The sequence below is a fragment of the Papio anubis genome, chromosome 2 (assembly GCF_008728515.1).
Source record: "Papio anubis isolate 15944 chromosome 2, Panubis1.0, whole genome shotgun sequence".
Taxonomy (NCBI): Eukaryota; Metazoa; Chordata; class Mammalia; order Primates; family Cercopithecidae; genus Papio; species Papio anubis.
The window spans coordinates 34039580-34061282 of record NC_044977.1 but is presented as its reverse complement, the minus strand read 5'-3'; the positions used below and the strand labels follow the sequence as shown (position 1 = coordinate 34061282).

General features: G+C 38.8%; 1 protein-coding gene across 41 annotated transcripts in view; it reads left to right on the top strand.

Annotated features, from left to right (window-relative positions):
* The window catches only part of ZBTB20 (zinc finger and BTB domain containing 20), an 816756-nt gene that overhangs the window by 769800 nt on the left and 25253 nt on the right, over positions 1–21703 (top strand). Inside the window, exon 9 of one of the 41 annotated variants that reach the window (XM_021932991.2) lies at positions 18258–18294. The exons of the other annotated variants lie outside the window; for them this stretch is intronic. The gene's annotated coding sequence lies outside the window, so the exon portion shown is untranslated. The remainder of the gene's footprint in view (positions 1–18257; positions 18295–21703) is intronic. 41 annotated transcript variants of the gene reach the window in all.

Sequence of the window (21703 nt, the reverse complement as noted above, 5' to 3'; positions counted from 1 at the left end):
GACACTCACAGAGGCCAGTGGGCTCTTCCTTTTCCAACTCTTGCCATCCGCCTTCCTTGGCCTCCCCCTCCCAACCATTTGCTTCACCCACCCCAGTCTCTGTGATTAAAATTTTTAGTACATTTGGCTCATTTTGAACTTTTAAGCAATTTTTTAGAGAACAAAACAGAGGATTTTTATGGCAAACTCCATTAATGCCACATTAAGGCTGACATTTTAATTACCCCAAAGTCAGGAAATGCAAAGTTCAGGTTCCCACAGCAACAGAAACTGTCCCCTTGAGTGCTGGCATCACAGCAGATTCTTTCATTCCCTGATTACACAACACTGGGTGTGGGGACATTGTTTTTATCCACGTATGTGGAAAGGAGCACAGCTTTTATCCTTTGATTTTTTCCTGTAACTACAGTTGAGGATATGGGTCTTTAGCTTCCCTCCCAAAACCATCTATACGTATTATCCTGAAACGGAAGACTATTATAGCTCTACATGTGCACACGGACAGAATTAAAGTTGCTGTGGGAACATTAGCTCTGATTTCCGGACTTCCGTGCCAGTCACATTTAAACCATAATGTTGTAATTTTTGGCATGTAATAAATGTGCATTTCATGTACACAGACAGAAAGAAGCATAAAATGTATTTTAAAGAGCAATTAATTACTAACTTTGTGATTAAAAAACATTTGGTGCATGTTCCTTCCCATTTAGCATCAGCTGCTGGTCTTAGCCAGGCCTAATAGATGACATACTGTGTCTCATCCTGTAACTCAGATGTACTTACTGTATGTTCCCGTTCTTCCAGATAATTAATTCCCTTAGTAAAGCTGTAGGGGGAAAACAAAATGGAAGGAATATGCGAGCATGTAAATAGGGTAAGGGATATTTTGAAGGAAATTATTCATTTCTGCGAATAAACCTTTTAGTCCCTGATAACGAGCCAGAAATCTGCTAAGTGGGTGTAGACAAAGGTTTCTGGCCACCTTACAGCATCTGGTTCAGGGCCATAAGAACAACTTGAAAGCAGATTTCCTCTTGAATTCCAGGCATGCCCACTGGGGGAGTGATTTTACTCTGTAAAAACTTATAGGCATAAGGCTTAAAAAGTTGTTTTACTCTATAACAACTTTTTAGTCTATGCTGTATTCAAACTGGAAAGTAAAAGTTATAGGAAATCAGGTAAGATGAGGACTTTGCTAAAGAACCTCTGACTTAAAGAGTAATTTTGTTTCTTCCTTTATGTTTAAATCTGGTTTACCCATTTGTGTTAGAGAAGGAAGTGTTTCAAAATAACTGTTTGAACGGGTTTGTGAGTGAAAGGAGTTAGTAGCAATACTCTATGGTGCCGTGTTTAAAAATGCAAATGCTTGAGTATATATTTGAAACCAAATGAGATAAAAAAGTTTTCTAAAAGGATGTATAGCTTAAACTCTAGGTAAGGCTTTAAGGGAGACACGCTCAATGAAGAACCTCTTGCTATCTGTTCATTCTGTCACCTGCTGTGTATTTCTTTTTGTTCAGTTTGGTTGCCTATGATATTTAACCTTTTAGAAACATACTTCAGTTTTACAGGGCTCTGATTTGCTTTTACTTGGGCTGTCTCTATGTGTGAATGTATGTATGAGTGAAAACTGCTCAAGCAAGTTTGAAGGTCTCTGGCAAATTTGACTGCATGTTCAGAAAGTTTCCAATCGGAAAGCTGATTCAGTGTAAAACCTTCCAAAAACTTCCTGAGGCACCTGTTCACATGAAAAGATTGGATTTCTGTTGGAGGTGCTCAGAAGGCAGTGTTTATAACTGAAGATCTCTGTTTGGTGTGCCAAAAAATGAAAAACATTTTGGCCCTAGAAAACCTCCATAAATGTTCAAAATGTATAATCAAACAAAAGCTTCATTTGGATTCAGATGCATGTATCTCAGCAGATGTGTCTAAACTAACTGGAATCCCACAGGAGCAGCTGAACTGGATTTTGGTATGTCTTGATAACTGAAAGAGTTATTCTTAGACTTTGGAAGGACAAAAATGGTCCATCTGTGAAGAACCGTAATAGAGACATGGCAAAAAACAGCATCCTCTGAAAGAGTTTATTTATGGAATTTAGGACAAGTTGGACAATCCTGAAAACATTTTAGGGTCACACTAATTTGCAGAGAAAATATAGCCAAAATGGAATGGAATAACAACCACAGACAGTCACTATCCAATGGCTTGTTATTAATTTTCTAATAAATTCCGTATCAGTTAAGCAGTAATAGAGCATCTTTGGTATAACTAAGTGCTCTCGTTGCCCCCAGAGTGTCCTGCATTCTGCTTTATTCTATGTCCTGTAAGGAACTATAGATTTATCTTTTCATTTAAACTGTTTTTCTGCCATTTCATTGCCAAGTAATCTGTCAAATGTGGATTTCATGTCATACAAAGATAGTCTTTCCCTTTTTAAAAAGTCACCTTTCTGCCTCTTAGTTCATTGATATATAATCTCTTCAGAATTTTTTCGTTACCTTTTATACCCTTTATTTAGAGATTTTAGTGCTTAGTTCAGCACTTACACATTGGAAGGCCAGTTCTTTTTTTTTATTTGCTCTAACTTCCCAGAGTTTCCACTTTGTATATTTGGGGACACACTTATTTTTTAAAAGCACAGGTCTTCAAACTTTGTATCTAAATCTACCTCTATCTTTAAAATTGGCCCTCTTTTTACAAAACTTGTCATTTCCCTACAATACCAATTTAATTGGATTTCTCCCATAGTCACTTAATGCAGTAATTTCTGGTAGTCATTCATTCATTCCTTCATTCCTTTAGTCATTAATTCAGTCATTGATCAAACATTATCAGATCCTCCTTCTGCACCAAGTCCTCAGCTAAGATTAGGGATGAAGATAGGAATAAGACCCCATCCCCACACTTTGGAACATAATGGGGTAAATACAAATGCAGAATTAAAGTGTTCCAGTATGCACAAAATGCTACAGAGCCCCCGAGGAAAGAGCCTGTTGCAGTGGAAAGAGCTCCACACCAAAAATGACATTAAACTGGATCATAAAGGAGTGGGCATTTGTAAAGTAGAAGGCAGAAGTAATGGCATTCCAGGCAGAAGGAACAGAAAGAAGCAAAACCATAGAGGCATAAAGAGAACGCAGAGTTTTCAGAAAACAGAACAGTTCAGTTATGACACTGAGGCCTTCTTATTCTTTGCCTCATATTAATCATGGGAAAATTTGTTTTTGGGTAACATTGTCTGTTGTTATAATTCAGCTCAGCTAAATCCTATGTCCATTTTAGAGACATTTGCTTTCCAAATATATAATAAAGCAAGACACTTACTTATTTTCTAATAGGCAAAAGCGCACCCTTCGTTCCACATAGCCAGTCGAAGTAAGAAAGTATTCCGAGGGGGCCGGGCGTGGTGGCTCACACCTGTAATCCCTGCGCTTTGAGAGACCAAGGTGGGCAGATCATGAGGTCAAGAGATCGAGACCATCCTGACCAAAAGGTGAAACCCTGTCTCTACTAACAGTAGAAAAATTAGTTTGGTGTGGTGGCACATGCCTCTAATCCCAGCTACTTGGGAGGCTAAGGTAGAATTGCTTGAACCCGGGAGGTGGAGGTTGCAGTGAGCTGAGATCGTGCCACTGCACTCTAGCCTGGTGACAGAGCAAGACTCAGTCTCAAGGAAAAAAAAAAAGTATTCTGAAGGTCCTAATGATGATTTTGATCACATTTTGTAAATCACAAAATAAATTTTCTTTTTCTTTTTCTTTTTTGTTTAAACAAGGTCTAGCTCTGTTGCCCAGGCTGGAGTACAGTGGTGCAATCTCAGCTCACTGCCACTTCTGCCTCCCGGGCTCAAGCAGTCCTCCCACCCAGCCTCCTGAGTAGCTAGGAACACAGATGCGCGCCACCACATCCAGCTAGTTTTTTGGGGTTTGTTTGTTTGTTTGTTTGTTTGTTTGTTTTGTAGAGATGAGGTTTTATCATGTTGCCCAGGTTGCTCTGGAATCCTGAGCTCAAGCGATCCATCTGCCTCGGCCTGCCAAAGTGCTGGGATTATAGGCATGAGCCACCACACCTGGCTCAGAATAACTAATTATTGAGAGAAGTTCATTCATGGAGCCAGAGTCACCTACAGGTGTCATGCTGGAACTGTGTCATCGACTTGTGGCCCCTCCAGACTCTAACAGTCTATCCTCTTATGAAATCCTCCCAGGTCCCTTGGCAGGTCTGGTCTCAATGCCCATTGGCTCAAGTTACACTGTGTCATATTGCTCTCCCAAACAGTGCATAGATATGATTGTCTGCATGTAATTGTTAGGACCCGCTGCTGATTTTCAGGGTTCTGTTCTTCATCTTGCCATCTCATCCCATGCAGGAATACATCTTTAATTCTTGTCTACAGCTGCTAGTGACAGTTTCGTGTGTGCTTCCTCTGCTCAGGGCAAATTTCATTATATAAAATTAGTGCTTCTCCATCTCTGTGAAGACTTCTCACATCCTTAGTTACAATAAAAGAGGCCACATGCACTACTGCCCTTCGAGTTGGAATATTTACGATTGATTGAGAGCAGGCGTGAGGATTCTTTAAGGACTTCTTGCTTTAAGGAAATTTCAAGTCGGATCTTTCCACCAGTCACCTCACACTAGGTACCATAATCACGTACCTTATTACTTCATCAGCAGAATGCTTTAATTTTTTTTTTGTGGGGGGGGCAGTTTCTTTTTTGCTTTTCTTCTGCCTCTGAATCATTTGTTCTCTCTGAGGAATGTGTACCAGTTGTAACTTTTTATCAGCGCTGCAAGATTAAAGGTTACCTGGTCTATACCCACTATTGTACACATGAGAAAACTGAGGCCCAAATAATGCAAGTGTCATAACAAAAGTTTCCCAGCATAATGAGTGACAGAGTCAGAAACAGAACCCTGCTCTTTCTCCCACCATTTATGCTGCCTGTTACTAAGTCTGCTTCTGGAAAAACTTATGTTTTCTGAACAGAAGAGAGTCAGCACTATTCATCCATCAATATAGTGGATGCTTTCAATGTGGAGGACCACAGGCTAAGTATTGTGCAGGATGCAGTTTTATAAACTGGAGTCCTAGGCTCAGAGACTTAGAGTCTTGTAGAGAAGATCAAATAACATTCACAAACAACTTCCATGCAGAATGGTTAAAGATATGTCCCCATACACACAGACCCACCAGAGCATTGATTCCCTCACTCAGTGAGTATGTATAGAATATATCTTTTGTGCCTGTCACTACAGTGAGTTCTGTGAGGACACAAAGGTGGAGAAAAACACACACCGCCACCAAGAATCTTAAAACAATACATGTCCTCACATCACGAGCATTTGAGAATTTAGAAAGTTTGTAAAGTATATTTTAATCCAGGTAACAATAATATCTAGTTAGGTTTATTAGAGATGGCTCCTTTTGAATTCTTTTGAAAGACTGGAAATGAAGCATTAGGACTAGGTATGAGGGGTTTGCACTCTGCTGCAGAGCTGTGGAAGGGTATTAAGTGGGGCCTGCCATGAGCAAGACTTTGGGAAGATCTAATTTGGCAGCCTGGTTGTGAGAAGGAGCAACTGGAGGAAGGAGAGGGTCCAGACAGCACTGTCAGTGTTTCATACTATTGGTGACCTGAAGGGGGCGGTAACAGGAGGAATGGGGAGGATCCAGGTGCAACACATTTTGTGGATGAGGGTAGACAGCTCTGGGAGCTGAGTGTTAGTTACAACAAAGGCAGTTATCAAAGATAACTCCAAGATATCAAGGAAAGATGAAAAGCATTTAAAGGAATCAAATAGAGTTCCATTTTATATAGTGCTGAGTATGAGCTACCATAGGTGTTCCCAGTGGAGACAACTAACACTGAGTTACAAACAGGGTCCTGGGGCACAGCAGGAATGCTTGAGATTAGGACTAGCAAACCCTTTGGCCAAAAGGCCACACTATAAGCCATAGATATGGGAGTAAACATCAAAAGGTCTTTGTTGAGAGAAAAAGGGAAAGCAAAACCTTGGGAAATATTTACATGAGTGATAAGCAAGAGAATGAAGAATGCATAAATAGAGGAAAAGAAAAGAGGGGTCTAAGAGATGGGAGAAAAACCAGGATAGTGCAGAGAGACCATCAGAGAGAGGAAGGGTCAGCGGTCAGTATCAGGTGGCACAGACACCAGCGAGGAGGAGAGACCTAGGAAAAGATTACCTTGGGTTTTGGGATTACTAGCCTCCTGATTGTTGTCAAGAAAGCAGAATCAGATGTGTCACAAAAAATACCATAAAGAGGGGTTCAAGAGCAAACATAGGATAAATGGGAAAGCAACTATTACAAAGTACTTTTTAAAAAAGTTTTAATGTTTTAAAAAGAAATAATGGATAAGTAACTCAAAAGTGGAGTAACGAATATTTTTATGATACAAGAATTCCTAGCCCATTATAGACTGAGAAAACCCAGTGTTAAGGGAGACTCTGCAATTAAATAGGCAGAGTGAGAGGGAATTAGATCTTCCATTTCACAGGGCAATTGGAATGGTAAATATATGCGAAAGGAATTTGAAGGCACTACCCAAGCCCAGTGAAGCAGTAATTATATTATACTGGTTCTTTCTCTACTTCTCAACATTGCTTTCTCTTCTTTTTATTGAGAAACAATGTTTTGCAAGAATTACTACTTCACAAATATTCACTCAGTTCCATACCCTCAGTAATCTCTGAACACTAAGCAGAGGATAGATGTCATATACTTTGAACATTTAAATTATCCTAGCAATTTTTAAAATAATTTTTTCTTATTTTTATTTATTTATTTATTTATTTATTTATTTATTTATTATTATTATACTTTAAGTTGTAGGGTACATGTGCATAACGTGCAGGTTTGTTACATATGTATATTTGTGCCATGTTGGTGTGCTGCACCCATCAACTCGTCATTTACATCAGGTATAACTCCCAATGCAATCCCTCCCCGCTCCCCCCTCCCCATGATAGGCCCCAGTGTGTGATGTTCCCCTTCCTGAGTCCAAGTGATCTCATTGTTCAGTTCCCACCTATGAGTGAGAACATGCGGTGTTTGGTTTTCTGTTCTTGTGATAGTTTGCTAAGAATGATGGTTTCCAGCTGCATCCATGTCCCTACAAAGGACACAAACTCATCCTTTTTTATGGCTGCATAGTATTCCATGGTGTATATGTGCCACATTTTCTTAATCCAATCTGTCACTGATGGACATTTGGGTTGATTCCAAGTCTTTGCTATTGTGAATAGTGCTGCAATAAACATACGTGTGCATGTGTCTTTATAGCAGCATAATTTATAATCCTTTGGGTATATCCCCAGTAATGGGATGGCTGGGTCATATGGTACATCTAGTTCTAGATCCTTGAGGAATCGCCATACTGTTTTCCATAATGGTTGAACTAGTTTACAATCCCACCAACAGTGTAAAAGTGTTCCTATTTCTCCACATCCTCTCCAGCACCTGTTGTTTCCTGACTTTTTAATGATCGCCATTCTAACTGGTGTGAGATGGTATCTCATTGTGGTTTTGATTTGCATTTCTCTGATGGCCAGTGATGATGAGCATTTTTTCATATGTCTGTTGGCTGTATGAATGTCCTCTTTTGAGAAATGTCTGTTCATATCCTTTGCCCACTTTTTGATGGGGTTGTTTGTTTTTTTCTTGTAAATTTGTTGGAGTTCTTTGTAGGTTCTGGATATTAGCCCTTTGTCTGATGAGTAGATTGCAAAAATTTTCTCCCATTCTGTAGGTTGCCTGTTCACTCTGATGGTAGTTTCTTTTGCTGTGCAGAAGCTCTTTAGTTTAATGAGATCCCATTTGTCAATTTTGGCTTTTTCTGCTGTTGCTTTTGGTGTTTTAGACATGAAGTCTTTGCCCATGCCTATGTCCTGAATGGTACTACCTAGGTTTTCCTCTAGGGTTTTTATGGTATTAGGTCTAACATTTAAGTCTCTAATCCATCTTGAATTAATTTTCGTATAAGGAGTAAGGAAAGGATCCAGTTTCAGCTTTCTACTTATGGCTAGCCAATTTTCCCAGCACCATTTATTAAACAGGGAATCCTTTCCCCATTTCTTTTTTCTCTCAGGTTTGTCAAAGATCAGATGGCTGTAGATGTGTGGTATTATTTCTGAGGACTCTGTTCTGTTCCATTGGTCTATATCTCTGTTTTGGTACCAGTACCATGCTGTTTTGGTTACTGTAGCCTTGTAGTATAGTTTGAAGTCAGGTAGCGTGATGCCTCCAGCTTTGTTCTTTTGACTTAGGATTGTCTTGGAGATGCGGGCTCTTTTTTGGTTCCATATGAACTTTAAAGCAGTTTTTTCCAATTCTGTGAAGAAACTCATTGGTAGCTTGATGGGGATGGCATTGAATCTATAAATTACCTTGGGCAGTATGGCCATTTTCACGATATTAATTCTTCCTATCCATGAGCATGGTATGTTCTTCCATTTGTTTGTGTCCTCTTTTATTTCACTGAGCAGTGGTTTGTAGTTCTCCTTGAAGAGGTCCTTTACATCCCTTGTAAGTTGGATTCCTAGGTATTTGATTCTCTTTGAAGCAATTGTGAATGGAAGTTCATTCCTGATTTGGCTCTCTGTTTGTCTGTTACTGGTGTATAAGAATGCTTGTGATTTTTGCACATTAATTTTGTATCCTGAGACTTTGCTGAAGTTGCTTATCAGCTTAAGGAGATTTTGGGCTGAGACAATGGGGTTTTCTAAATATACAATCATGTCATCTGCAAAGAGGGACAATTTGATTTCTTCTTTTCCTAACTGAATACCCTTGATTTCTTTCTCTTGCCTGATTGCCGTAGCCAGAACTTCCAACACTATGTTGAATCAGAGTGGTGAGAGAGGGCATCCCTGTCTTGTGCCAGTTTTCAAAGAGAATTTTTCCAGTTTTTGCCCATTCAGTATGATATTGGCTGTGGGTTTGTCATAAATAGCTCTTATTATTTTGAGGTACGTTCCATCAATACCGAATTTATTGAGCGTTTTAAGCATGAAGGGCTGTTGAATTTTGTCAAAAGCCTTTTCTGCATCTATTGAGATAATCATGTGGTTCTTGTCTTTGGTTCTGTTTATATGCTGGATTATGTTTATTGATTTGCGAATGTTGAACCAGCCTTGCATCCCAGGGATGAAGCCCACTTGATCATGGTGGATAAGCTTTTTGATGTGTTGCTGAATCCTAAAATAATTTTTTAAAACAATGGTTTTTAAAGTGACAAAGCGTAATTCTTTAAAAGCCATGTTCTGTGTACTACTTTCATGATATGCCCAATTCCGATAACTCTGTAATTACTAATAACAAACCTATGTGTTGTTCTCAAGTCCTCCTTCATTGTCATGAGACATCCTCAAATTCATTATTTGTAGGTGGGAGGGTAGGTTTCAATTTGTTTACTTAAAGTATGCTGCTTTCTGTGATGGTCCAAGACATTCCAAAGACCAATCCCACCTGTTCACAAAGTATCTGATACACTTTTACTTTAGAATGGTGATCTGGAACCAACTGAATCAAATGATACTTTGTTCTACTATTAAATTACCTGTAAAACTAAATAAGGAGATTATTTTGTCACTACTGAAAATTATATAAACAATCACATGGAAGAATTTTGCACATGAGTCTTTATAATTTCACAAGGCCAAATGAATTTATAGTTGATGTCAAAATCAACCTTGAGGAGTTTTTTCCTTTCCTCTCCAGTTCTAAAAATGAGTTTCCTCCTACTTATTTATTCTCACTGGTTTTAGCTTGGTTAGGTTATCAGTTTTATGCAAAGATATTAGACCAAAGAGTACAGAATTTTTAAGAAAGCTGAGTGTGGCATGTAGAATACTACACAAAGAATTTCAAGAAGCAATAATTGAATTAACTTTGTCATTAAATTTTTTGCTGTAATCACTTTCTTTCCTATATAATCACTGATTATCTCTTTGCCTCATATCTTAACCAGATATTTAGATGTAAAGGAGATAATGAAAGAAAAGTGCATATAAGTTTGAACTACAAAAGATAACTCTGTGTCTAATAGAAGACACATGCAAATTCTGAACTAAAACTTTTAGAAGTTAACCCCAGGGGAAAGGATACATCATTTTCTCAGGGAAATACTATAGGTCTTTACATGTAGGCCTGAATGGAATTTTTCCAGTTTTTAGAAAACGCTCAGAAATCTAGCCCATTCCATTTTATTCCTGACCTAAAGGTCCCAGATGGGTGACTAGATCCTGGGATTCCTAAAGTGGCCTAAGTAATCCTGGGTTGACGTGCTAACAGGCACCGCAAAGCAGGCCTGGTTTCACTGGGCAGTGATATGGGCAAAGCGTGCCCCCACTCCCAGCCCTGCTCCAGAGCAGGAGTTCTTGACGTGAAGGTCTTGGACTCCACTGGTACCATGACTAGGCCTTTCTTTTAGAGCTTCATATTCTTTCCTGTGTGTTGTTCTGGGACACAGGTTTAAAGATTTTGTTACACTGGGGTCAGAGAACTAAAAGGAGGAAAAAGCCACTTCCTCAGAATGTATACTAATCAGAATCCGCATCCTCAAACCTGGCCCCCCAGAGTGAACTAAGAAGCAAGGAGGAGAGGTCCCTGTGAACAACCCAATGCAGAGTGGCTCCTGATGGCCTCCGACATGCCTTCAGGGCAGGGGCAGGTATGAGAACAGAACTAAAGCTATTTCTTGAACATGTTGATAATGGACTAAGACTGGGGCTATGTGTTATTTTCCAATATTCAGAAAATATTTTCTCACCCCCATGGTCTAGTTATTTGCTCTTTTTAACATGAACTTCAGCCTATGAATACATTTTATGTGCCTTTAATTAACCTCCCTATGTTTCCATTTCCTCATGTGCATAATTGCATAATGAGAATAAAAATAGTATCCATCTCATAGGATTATTAGAAGGATTCGATGGAAAACTATATGTAAAGCCCTTAAAGCAGCACCAGAAAAACAGCCAGCACTCCAGGAATTTGGGTGTCAGCTGCAGTTTTAAGTGTTTGAAAATAGTAATATGAACTAAAATTGATGCAGCCTAAGTGAGAGTTGTTGCAGGTCCCTATCCTTTCCCCCTGAGAGTGACTGAGGCTGAAAAGCCCTAGATCTGTGGGAGGAGATTGTGTGTAGAACAGTTACCTCCTTCACTTCAAGAAAAGCCAGTGCCTCTTTTCTTATCCCTTCTTGGATTCAGGCCTGAGTAGACTGGAACGCTTCTCCATTATCTTTTTGCCTTCTTTTATTCCCCCATTTGTATTTATTTTTTCTAAAAATGAAAGAGGACTAATATGCATAATCTTATTCTTACAAAACACCCCATTTACAGACAAGGAAACTGGGGCTGAAAGAAGTGTCAAATCTCTCTGAATGTTGTCCTCTTGGTATAGGGAAGGGTTAGAGTATTATTAACATTATAGCATTACATTCTACTGTTAACCTATTAAGTTCCTTCTTGTCTTCAAGTGCATTGTAGTCAATGAGAGATTTTCAGGCTGTGCATGTTGGATCACACCTGTAATCCCAACACTTTGGGAGGCCAATGTGGATTTATTGCTTGAGCCCAGGAGTTCAAGACCAGCCTCAGCAACATAGTGAAACCCCGTCTCTACAAAACAATTAGCGGGGCATATTGGTGTACACTTGTAGTCCAGCTACTTCGTAGGTTGAGGTGGGAGAATCACCTGAGCCCAGGAAGTCAAGGCTACAGTGAGCCATGATCATCCCACTGCATTCCACTCTGGGTGACAGAGTGAGACCTTGTCTCAAAAAAAATAAAAAGAGAAGAGAGATTTTCAAATTAGAGGGAATGGATTTGTGTGCTGTCTTACCTCAGAATACATTATAGGATCTGCACATTTTCCTGTCTGCACCCATCTACAATCTGTCCATTCACCTTAGGTGCCCTTTCACCGTGGCTCTTTCCAGCCGGGATGCCCAAAGAGGGCAAAACATCAGATCCTTAGAATGTGCAAACTTCTGTGCTACCGTATCAGAGAGCCCTTTGCAAAGACAAATACTTATAAGTAAAGAAATGCATCTTTTATTTTTTTGAAAGTCGGTCGGCTTGATGGCTTGAGAGTTGTCTGAAATAATTTAAAATAGAGGTAAACTTAGAAGAGTAAATGAGTTTCACTTCCGAGGAGGATTGCTTGTAATCACCCTGCTTACTTACCTTCTTCTATTCTGACGCAGTCTGCAGTAGTTGGGAAAAGTATAATCTTAAGAAATTCAGTAACAGTCACTGGCTCATTATACCTGATAAGTTTTCCCCGTCCCGTGGTGCCCACCGTTTTTGGTAATGCGTGGAGATAATTTCGGACGTTTGCTTCTCTTAACTCCTGAGCACTTCTGCTTCACTGTAGAATTCCAGAGACACATGGGTATGGAACTTGATCTACAAGCCTCCTAGTAATAGTTGCAGATTAGATTGAAAGCCAAACTAGACTGTACACAAGTCTGTATAAATCCCAAAATAGAGCTTTAAAATAATAACTTACTGAGTCATGATTTCTGCATCTCATATGCAGTATTCCTTAAATCACATGTTGATGGCTAATCAACAAAATCCAAAGACGCAAATTAGATGGTACAATATTTACAGAGAAAATATATGTGTAGTTTGAAAAGCAAGGATTCTCAGGGTTACAGTCCCACCCCCATTCCCCCCAGAAATGATAGCAGTTGCAATCTGAACTCTCAACATTGTAGCCAAGAAAGGAATGAATATAACAATGGAAAGAGAAAGATTTAAGATAGAACTTCTTAGTTAAAGGAGTCTGGACCTTCAAGAAATATGTTTAAGAAAGATGCAGAAGAAATACTAGGTAAGATGAATTATTCCTTTTCCTCAAATCACATTCTAGCAGTGTACTTGTTAAATGTTTTGGCCAGGTGACAGAATTCAGGAGGGCAGAATCTTGTTTACCTTGTCCGCTGCTGAATCCCTAGCACCCAGCAAAGTGCTTACACAGAGTAGGGGTAGGTGCTTAGCAAATGTTTGTTGAATGAATACATGAATGTGGTAGAGAGAATGAAGCGAAAAGAATGGTGTAGTGCATTTGGAAGCATTCTGCCCGTTTGTGAAAATACAGGTACTAATTTTTTACTGAATGATTTTTTTTTCATTCAGCAGACCTACAAAACAGTGTATCACAAATACCCTCTGCTTTTTATGCTGGAGAAACAGAAAAGCTTTCTTTTGAATGTAGGCTGCTACATGTTTTAATTCTAATAGCAATATGGCAGGTCAACTTTGTGGTATAATCTGGTGCCTGTTTTTGATAGATATCATGGAAATAGATACTTATTTTCAAGATGCTCAAACAGATGATTAGGCAAAAGCTCTAGCAAACCTTGAAACAACAAAAAGGAAAGGTTTTCCCACTCCCACCTCCCGTTGCTGTAACATCCTGCACAGTTTTCTGCAACCCCACATCCTCCTCCTTGTTTCATCCTTTTCCTGGGTCTCATCTTTGTCTAGGGAATACAGCATGTGACTGTCAGTCTAGCAAGGAGACAGTTCTTGAGAAATCCACCCCCCACACACTGTGTTCCCAAGCTCCTCTTACGGGAATGGCATGATTTGATCAGCAGCAGGCAGAGCTGGCCCAGGGAAACAAGAGCTTGGCATAGGAATCTTAGTGCCCTCCTGCTGGAAGGGCCCTCAAGAGAGTTGCTTCATGCCCACCCTCCCTCAACTGGCTGGACAGTAGAAGGATGTGTAGGAAAACAAATTCCTGGCTGAATGAATAGAGGATTAAATGAATGAGAGATGAGTTCACTCCTCCAGAAGTCCCCGCCATCCCACTTGAATAGAAAGGCTAACTTTGAAGCCACTCTGTTCTCCATGGCACTATTTTGTGTATACTCAGCTTTGGAATATGGTTGCCATCTGCTCCCAGTACTTAGGACTAAGGAAGTTTTGGGGTGGGTAGGAGGAGGCTGGGAGGGAAGAAAAGAGACACTTAAAATGAGCTAATGATCTCCTTTGTGTTAGAGTCTAGGTTTCAGAACATCAGTCCTGTACTTCAAGAACAAAACACCAGTGTGTCTTAGACCACACCAGGCGCCAGCACATCAGATAAAGCCTGTGCTGTGTGGTGTTCAGCCACCGAGCCTGGAGAAGTTCTAAAAGTGAAATTGCAGGTGCACACTGAGGAAACTAAAAGGAGAAAAGGCCAAGGGTAAAAATACAATCAGGAGGGCTCTGCAGATGCGTATCTGTGGGGTTACAGTCATTGAAAAATGAGTCTACTAATTAATGAGTTGGATAATACTATAAAGGCAAGGAATTTAAGGATCTTTAGAAGAAATGAGACACTTTTCCATACACTCTGAGTATATTGTGAGCCTTTAGTATAATCTCAGGGTGAAAGTGACCTGGCTATTGTGTATTGCTGTAGATTTAACTGTTGATTAAGTGTTAGAGATTGCCGTACTAGAGGCATGCATGGTGGTCCTTTAAAAACAGAAAAGGCTGTTAAGCTCGGCTAGTAAGACAATCAAACATCTCTGAAAGGCAGCGATAACTCATAGAGCTTCCTAGCTTCCCTGGTATTGTTTGTATAAATTGTTGGGAGTTTTTTGTTTGTTTGAGACAGAATCTCACTCTGTTGCCTAGGCTGGAGTGCAGTGACGTGATCTCAGCTCACTGCAACCTTCACCTCCAGGGTTCAAGTGATTGTCCTGCCTCAGCCTCCTGACTAGCTCAAATTACAGGCATGCGCCACCATGCCCAGCTAATTTTGTATTTTAGAAGAGACGAGGTTTCACCATGTTGGCTAGGCTGGTCTCAAGCTCCTATACTTAAGTGATTCATCTACCTCAGCCTCCCAAAGTGCTGGGATTACAGGTGTGAGCCACCATGCCTGGTCAAATTGTTGGTTTTAACAGAAAATCATATTGATAATTTATGTACTGAAATAACATGCCAGAGAATAATAATTAAGCTGGGGATGTATGCTAGTGAAAAAAATATTACAGTGAAGTTTATTTTGGGAAAGGATTAGCTAATTGGCTAGGTATGACATTTGAAGGCCTTGTATTGTTATATATTCAATAGTAGGCCTGTATCTTGAATTGGAGGAAGGCAGAAATTCTTTTTGCCATGCAAGGGAAGAACCTCATCAATGATGTATATAAGTATAAATTTAAGAGACAATGACAATCCTAGAAATGCAAAATACCACTTTAGGGAGCTCTAAGTGATTGCTGAGCAGTGTGTCACACTCAGTGCCTGCGAGCAGCAAATCAGTACATATTTGTTGGCTGTGTGAGCTCTGGCCTTGACTCCTGTCTTCCAGCAGGAACCAGTCATACACAACGGTGACTCAGCCACACTTAGGATATTAGTAATGCTCTAAATCTATCTCATGTACAGTTTCTCTTCCTAGAAACCTTATGTGCCTCATACTCTGTTTGTCCCTACAACATCCCTGTGAAGCATACACACCTTCACTTTACAGGTGGGATAACAGGTTCACAAAGGAATAATTTAATTCTTTGTCTTCAAATGTGAAATGTTTGATAATCAGTATACTGACCCAGCTCATTGTAATGTTTTTCACATTATTTCAGGTTTCCTAGGCGAAGGACATATTTTATCTTTCTCATTATTATTTTTAATTAGTTTTCAGAAAAGGTGAGATAAAAACAGAATCTAACAAATATCCCATGGAGATATTTGGTGTTCTCTTTTCTTTCAAGAATAAATTAAGACCTTCTTTGCTCCTCTCTGCTGGCTCTCTCGGCAGATAGTCAAAATCCCATGCCAATTTTCAAATGAATAAGGGCTCATTCTAATAGCTGATCACAGTCCCCTCTGTTGAGGAAACAGCCTTTTAAATTCATGTCTGGACCCTGAATAAGTTACTCTTGGTTATAAACTTTAACAGTTTGACCTGAAGGTTTTTAAACTGTACTAATATATAACCTGGTTGTGAGTTCAGCAATAAATTTATCCCCAGTATGTGAAGGGCCAAAGAGAAAACTGGTGTCTTTTATTCTCTCCAGTGACCTTCACTAAATATTGCATATTTACTTTGTAAATGAGGACACCCAGTGGCCACCAAGAGAAAATATTCTAAACAATCCTTGACACTACTGTTAACGTACATATAAATACCCTGTTATCAATGCTGATTGATAGGTATTTCTGTAACATCTGTTACCAAGCAGGGTAGCTTCCCTAACTTAGGCAAAAGTGATCGGAGTTTGGCCCGATCATTTTTCTATCACATCATAGATTGGTTATCTCTTCTTATTTTTTGTTACAAAGTATGGCTTAGCTTTGGGTTCTGAATCCTCTGTTGACACGGGGACCCAGTGAGCTGTCTCTCTGGGGAAATGGAATCAAGGAGATAGAGACAGCATGGCATGTGTCAGAAATCATAAATGAATGAGCAGAGTTTGTGGGCAACTGAGTGAACACATAAAACAATTGCTTGGACTTTAAATTCATAATGAAAATAGAACTGTGGGTAGGTAGGGAAATAAAGGACAAGAAGATAGAGCATTACACAGAACTTCAGGGGTGGGAAAGCCCTCTCGGGACCATATCACATAGACATATCTCAGAGTAAATCTGCAGCCTGAGATTCCCACTTATCGTCAATATGTTTATGAAGTGTAGTAAAGAGTTGACCAAACAAGCAGTCACATAGAACCCACACATTATACAGAAACATGCTGGGCACAACGAGCGATCCAGTTATATATTTGTAGTTGTCATTGTAGTTGTGGTTACAACAAGACAAGATACTAGCCTTTGGGAGGCTTGGAGTCTTAGAGAGATAAGACAGACACAAATGAAAAAAGAAAGAGAAGAGACAATAATACATTGGTAAGAAGTAACTTAGGTACTACATGTATAGGAAGTTCAGGTGAACTTCCCCAACACTCCTCAACATTCAGGTACAAAAAACTCCCTTATTTTTCTAAAGAAAATTAAACCTGAGGCCCCTGACACCAAATTAGCAAGAAATACAGCCAAGTTTGGGGGCTCCCTTCTCATCCCTAGATTGGTACAAGACTCAATGAAATCTAATTCCTTAGTCCATGATGGTCTGCATCATTGACATTGCTTGACTACCCCACAAAGATGCCATTGAGCCTGGTCCTTCTGACTGCCAGCACTACTGCACTAGCTGGGTTTACAGATGCCCTCCACAGTGGTCCTTGCTGTTGACCATTGGCCCAGCCCTCAGATGATCACTGCTCCTCTCAAAGCAGTGCCTTTTTATGTCCAGCCTCCAGAAGTGTGCCAAGCAGTTACCCCAACTGGAGCTGTATGCAAGTAGAGACCTTGCTACCTTCCCCATTTGAGGGAAAGTTGATTGTTTTTCTCTCCAGTAGTGCTATCCAATTCTCAAACTCCAAAGCATCAATCAACCTCACTCTCCTTACTCCAGAAGGGGCCCAGGTTAATAATTCATTTTAGAGAACAGAGATTAGTAAAGAAAACTCTTTGTTTTAAGGTTTCTTCTTTAGGGCTTAATGGGCTCTGAAACCACAACTCCCTCAGGCAAAGGACCCTATAAAGTATACAAAAACCTGGCGTTCTTTCCTACAGGTGGAGGAAGGGGGAGCTACCTTCTCATTAGGAAACTTTTCTTGTTCGGTGAGAACAAGCCAAAAATTAATGTCTCAGTTTATTACCTCACCAACCAGTGGAAACCAAGAAAAGAGAATTCAGGATGAACTCTAGTAATCACAGAAGGCTTCACAGAGAAGGAAGAAGTTTGAATAAGGTTCATGGAAATGATAAGACTTGGTGAGGAGAGAAACCACAATAACTGAAGAACTGTGAAGAAGAAGAAGCAGAAGAGAAGTAAAAATGAATGTAATCCACACAAAGGAAAGCAAAATGGCCAACCTTTTGGATTAGCATAGAGATTTTATTTTAGAGAAAATCAAATCCAACCAAATCAGTGAGGTGAGATCAGATAATTTGAACGTTAGATATAGCTATAGGTGACTTCTATAGCTCAATGACTTTTTTGATAATATGTAAATAATATAAATATTATACAAAAGAATATATAAAGATACCATAAAAATAAAATGCCTACTTGTGATTAAAATAATTACAAAGTGTGCCTTCTACTTTACTTATTTACCAGAACCACCCAAGGTTTTGAGTTCTATCTAACACCACTTATTCTTCATCTCAGTATAAGCTAAAAAGGAACTTATGTCCTATTCTTTCTTTTTAAGGATTTCCTGTGCCTGGTTCTATAATGGATCACCCGAGGTATGCAGATGAATTTCAGCTACTCTCTGAACCTAGCCCACAGACATCACTTCAGTGCTTCCATTTTAACCAGTCATCCAACAAAACAGATTTACCTTTTTCCTTGGCTTTTCCCTGTTGCTTTGGGGTAGAAGGTCTTTACTCCTCAGTAAAATTATCTATCATGGCTCAAGTCCATAGAGAAATCGGCCGGGTGCAGTGACTCATGCCTGTAATCCCAGCACTTTGGGAGGCCAGAGCAGGCGGATCACAAGATAAGGAGTTTGAGACCAGCCTGACCAAAATAATGAAACCCCATCTCTACTTAAAAAAAAAAAAAAAAAAAAAAAGGCCAGGCGTGGTAGCGTGCACCTGTAATCCCAGCTACTCAAGAGGCTGAAGCAGGAGAATCGCTTGAACTTGGGAGGCAGAGATTGCATTGAGCTGAGATTGTGCCACTGCACTCCAGCCTAGGGGACAGAGGAAGACTCTGTCTCAAAAAAAAAAAAAAAAAAGAGAGAGAGAGAAATCTTGCATTCCCCTCCTACCAACAAACAGAGATACTTTTGAAAAACAGTGGTCTCATTGGAAGCAACTTTTTTTATTTTTCAGAAAGACCCAAGCAGGGAGAACATTTGAGCATGAATTTGAGGACCTGCTTCAAAAGTAGTTTCAGAATGCCACAGCAACAGAGGACTAAAGGAAGTTCTATGAATTGGGAACTTGATGATATTTTTTGTCAGAACACTTTTTTTTAAATGACACTATTGAGTTCTGTTTTGTAACTCATTTAAGTCTAGACGAAAGTTTTCCCAAAGTCAAAAAATTAGTTTCTTACCTAACTATAATTCATCAGTGTGTGATGATATTCTTTAAAGAAATGCCATACCTGGGAGTTATACTGAATCTTTGAACTCACTGAATTTATAAATCTGGTTTTTTCTATAAAATAAGTATATGATGATGTAGAGACCACAAGAACAGATTATTAAGTAAGAAGATGCTGGTTTTCATATATTCAATTTTTAAATTTATGATTTCTTTTTAAGCAAAAGACCTAACTTATTAACTGTACAATTGAATATACAGATCCTTCTTTAAGGTCTATTCAAAGCCAAGTTCAAACAGCACAACTTTGTGAATGTGAGTAGATCCCTTGGTTCATTTTTGTATCCCACCCACGGATGTAGCATCTCTGTATTTTTGTTCCCCAGATTTAGTGAACAAAGGAAAAGGTTACAATAGGGCAGTAGCTAAATTTGTTAAAAAAAAGCACTTTAGAGATAGAAAAAATGAAACTCCTAAAAGGTATCTCAAAAGGTTTACAATATAAGAGGATTTAAAGGCATCAACCTCAGATTTCATTGACTTTTCTCCTTAGTCCCAGCAGGTCTTCTCCCCCGCATTTCATTTCAACTTTGGAATGAGGGCATAAGTGTCTTTCAGAATGTTGTCTGAAATTATCCAATTCCTTTATTCACAGAGTAAAACTTAATTTTCACAAACTGTACTGTAATGTAAACTTCAACAGTTTACCTCATTACAATCATTGGAATCGGATGCTCAAAGTATAAAAATTCATAAAGCATATAGCCTGATAATACTCAAGACTGAAGTTTTAAGTTATGGATGGAATTGGTTTCCATAAAGTGGATGCTCAATTACTTGTTGATTGATTGATTATGCCCTCACCTCATAAGTAAGGGATTTAAGGTGGCTTAAAATAATATTCAACTGTTAATAAATATGTAGGAAATATATTTCTATATAACTACAAAAAAAAGAAATCAGAGTAGAGGTAAAATAAATAATTGATAATATAATGAGGGTGGTGAAAATTTTATATAGAAAAGCGTACCATGAGGTCCTACATAGTTGCTAAAAGGGGGCCTAAATTTTTATTCTGAGCTCCCTAGTAAACAGAGCCAAGAGGGAAACATGATCAGTTATGATATTCACAGGCTCCACAAAGAAAAGCAAAACACAGCTTTTCGTGAGCACTGAGGTCTGGGAGAAGTTGATTGATTAATGTATGTTTCCAACATCAAAGATCCTTATGGATAAATTTCTTTCATTGATTTAGATTTCAGATCATTTGTATCCTTATGGTTCCATTTACAGTGGAGTATTCTCAGTAAATGTTTCACTAATGAATTGGTGAAAATTCAAGTAACCCCAAAAGCAACTTCATTCATAAGTCAGTTGTATTTACAGTTTTACAGTATGGGCAGGCATGCCCTCATCCTTTCTTAGAGATTAACAGCAGAATTAACATAAAAAGGCAAGCCGAAGACCTGGGCTAACCAAGGGAAACTGTGAGACCTCTAAGGCCAAATAAAAAGACTTTTCTGGAATTACTTTCTCCTTTGGACCTGTAAAATCCCACTAGTAATGTAAATCTGTTCTCAGCCTTAGATAAAGTACAAAGCTCTTATTTTGTGGTGGAGTGAAGAGAGGAAAAAGAAGTCAGGAATGGGAGATAAGTCAAGATTTGGGGATGGGCCTGAAAATCACAGGGCAAATGTTTTTGTAGTTCTCAATTTTGCCTCCTTGTTCCCCATACTTCAGGCTTAGTAAAACTTAGTGGTTTAACAGCAAAAAGGAAGAAAGGGAAGGAGGAAAAAAGTCTTGCAAGTAAACTATTTTTTTGGCTGATTAGATGTGTATATTGAGTTTATATTTATTTTTTATTCATATTATACCACAATATCTAATTTTTAACAGTCAAAAAATGTTAAAGGGTGTTTTCTAATTCTTCTGTGGATTTGTCTTAACCGTCAAAAGGTATTTACTCTGAGTAAGACAAAGTTTGCTAAATAATAGTTAGCTTCAACAGTTGTAAACGATATGGCTGCCTTAATCCAGATTTCTACTAGTATTAGTAGTTATCTATATTTCTGTCTTCCCTTTCAATCTTTTTAAAAAATCTTTCTCTTCTGAAAAGTAACTTTTCTCGTTGTGGCTAAGATTGTTTGCTTTCTTACACAAAATAGCATCAGCTCAACTTAAGTAAATGGAAAAGATTAGTTCAACAGACCTTATGCATCAGAGAGTAATGCAATCACAAAGTTTGTATCAGTTTTAGAAGCTTTGACTATGGAAAGTAGTTACAAGTATTTTCAAGAGGGATGCCTGAATCTCAATCCACAGCTCTTAATTTGGGGAAAACACAGACCCCTTTGAGATTTTGATGAAAGCCACTGGTCTTATTCCTATAAAAGTATAAACATGTCCATTCATGAAAACTATACATACCCCCTAAAACCCAAACATAAAACCAAGGACCTTTAAATACTTGTAAGTATTCTCTAGAAATGTTCTATGAATGAATAAAAATTCAGGTAATATTAAAGACATACCCAATTACAGTATTGGGATCATAAATAGAGTGTTGTTGTAAATACTGTAAACAAGTTAGCAATTTTTAATG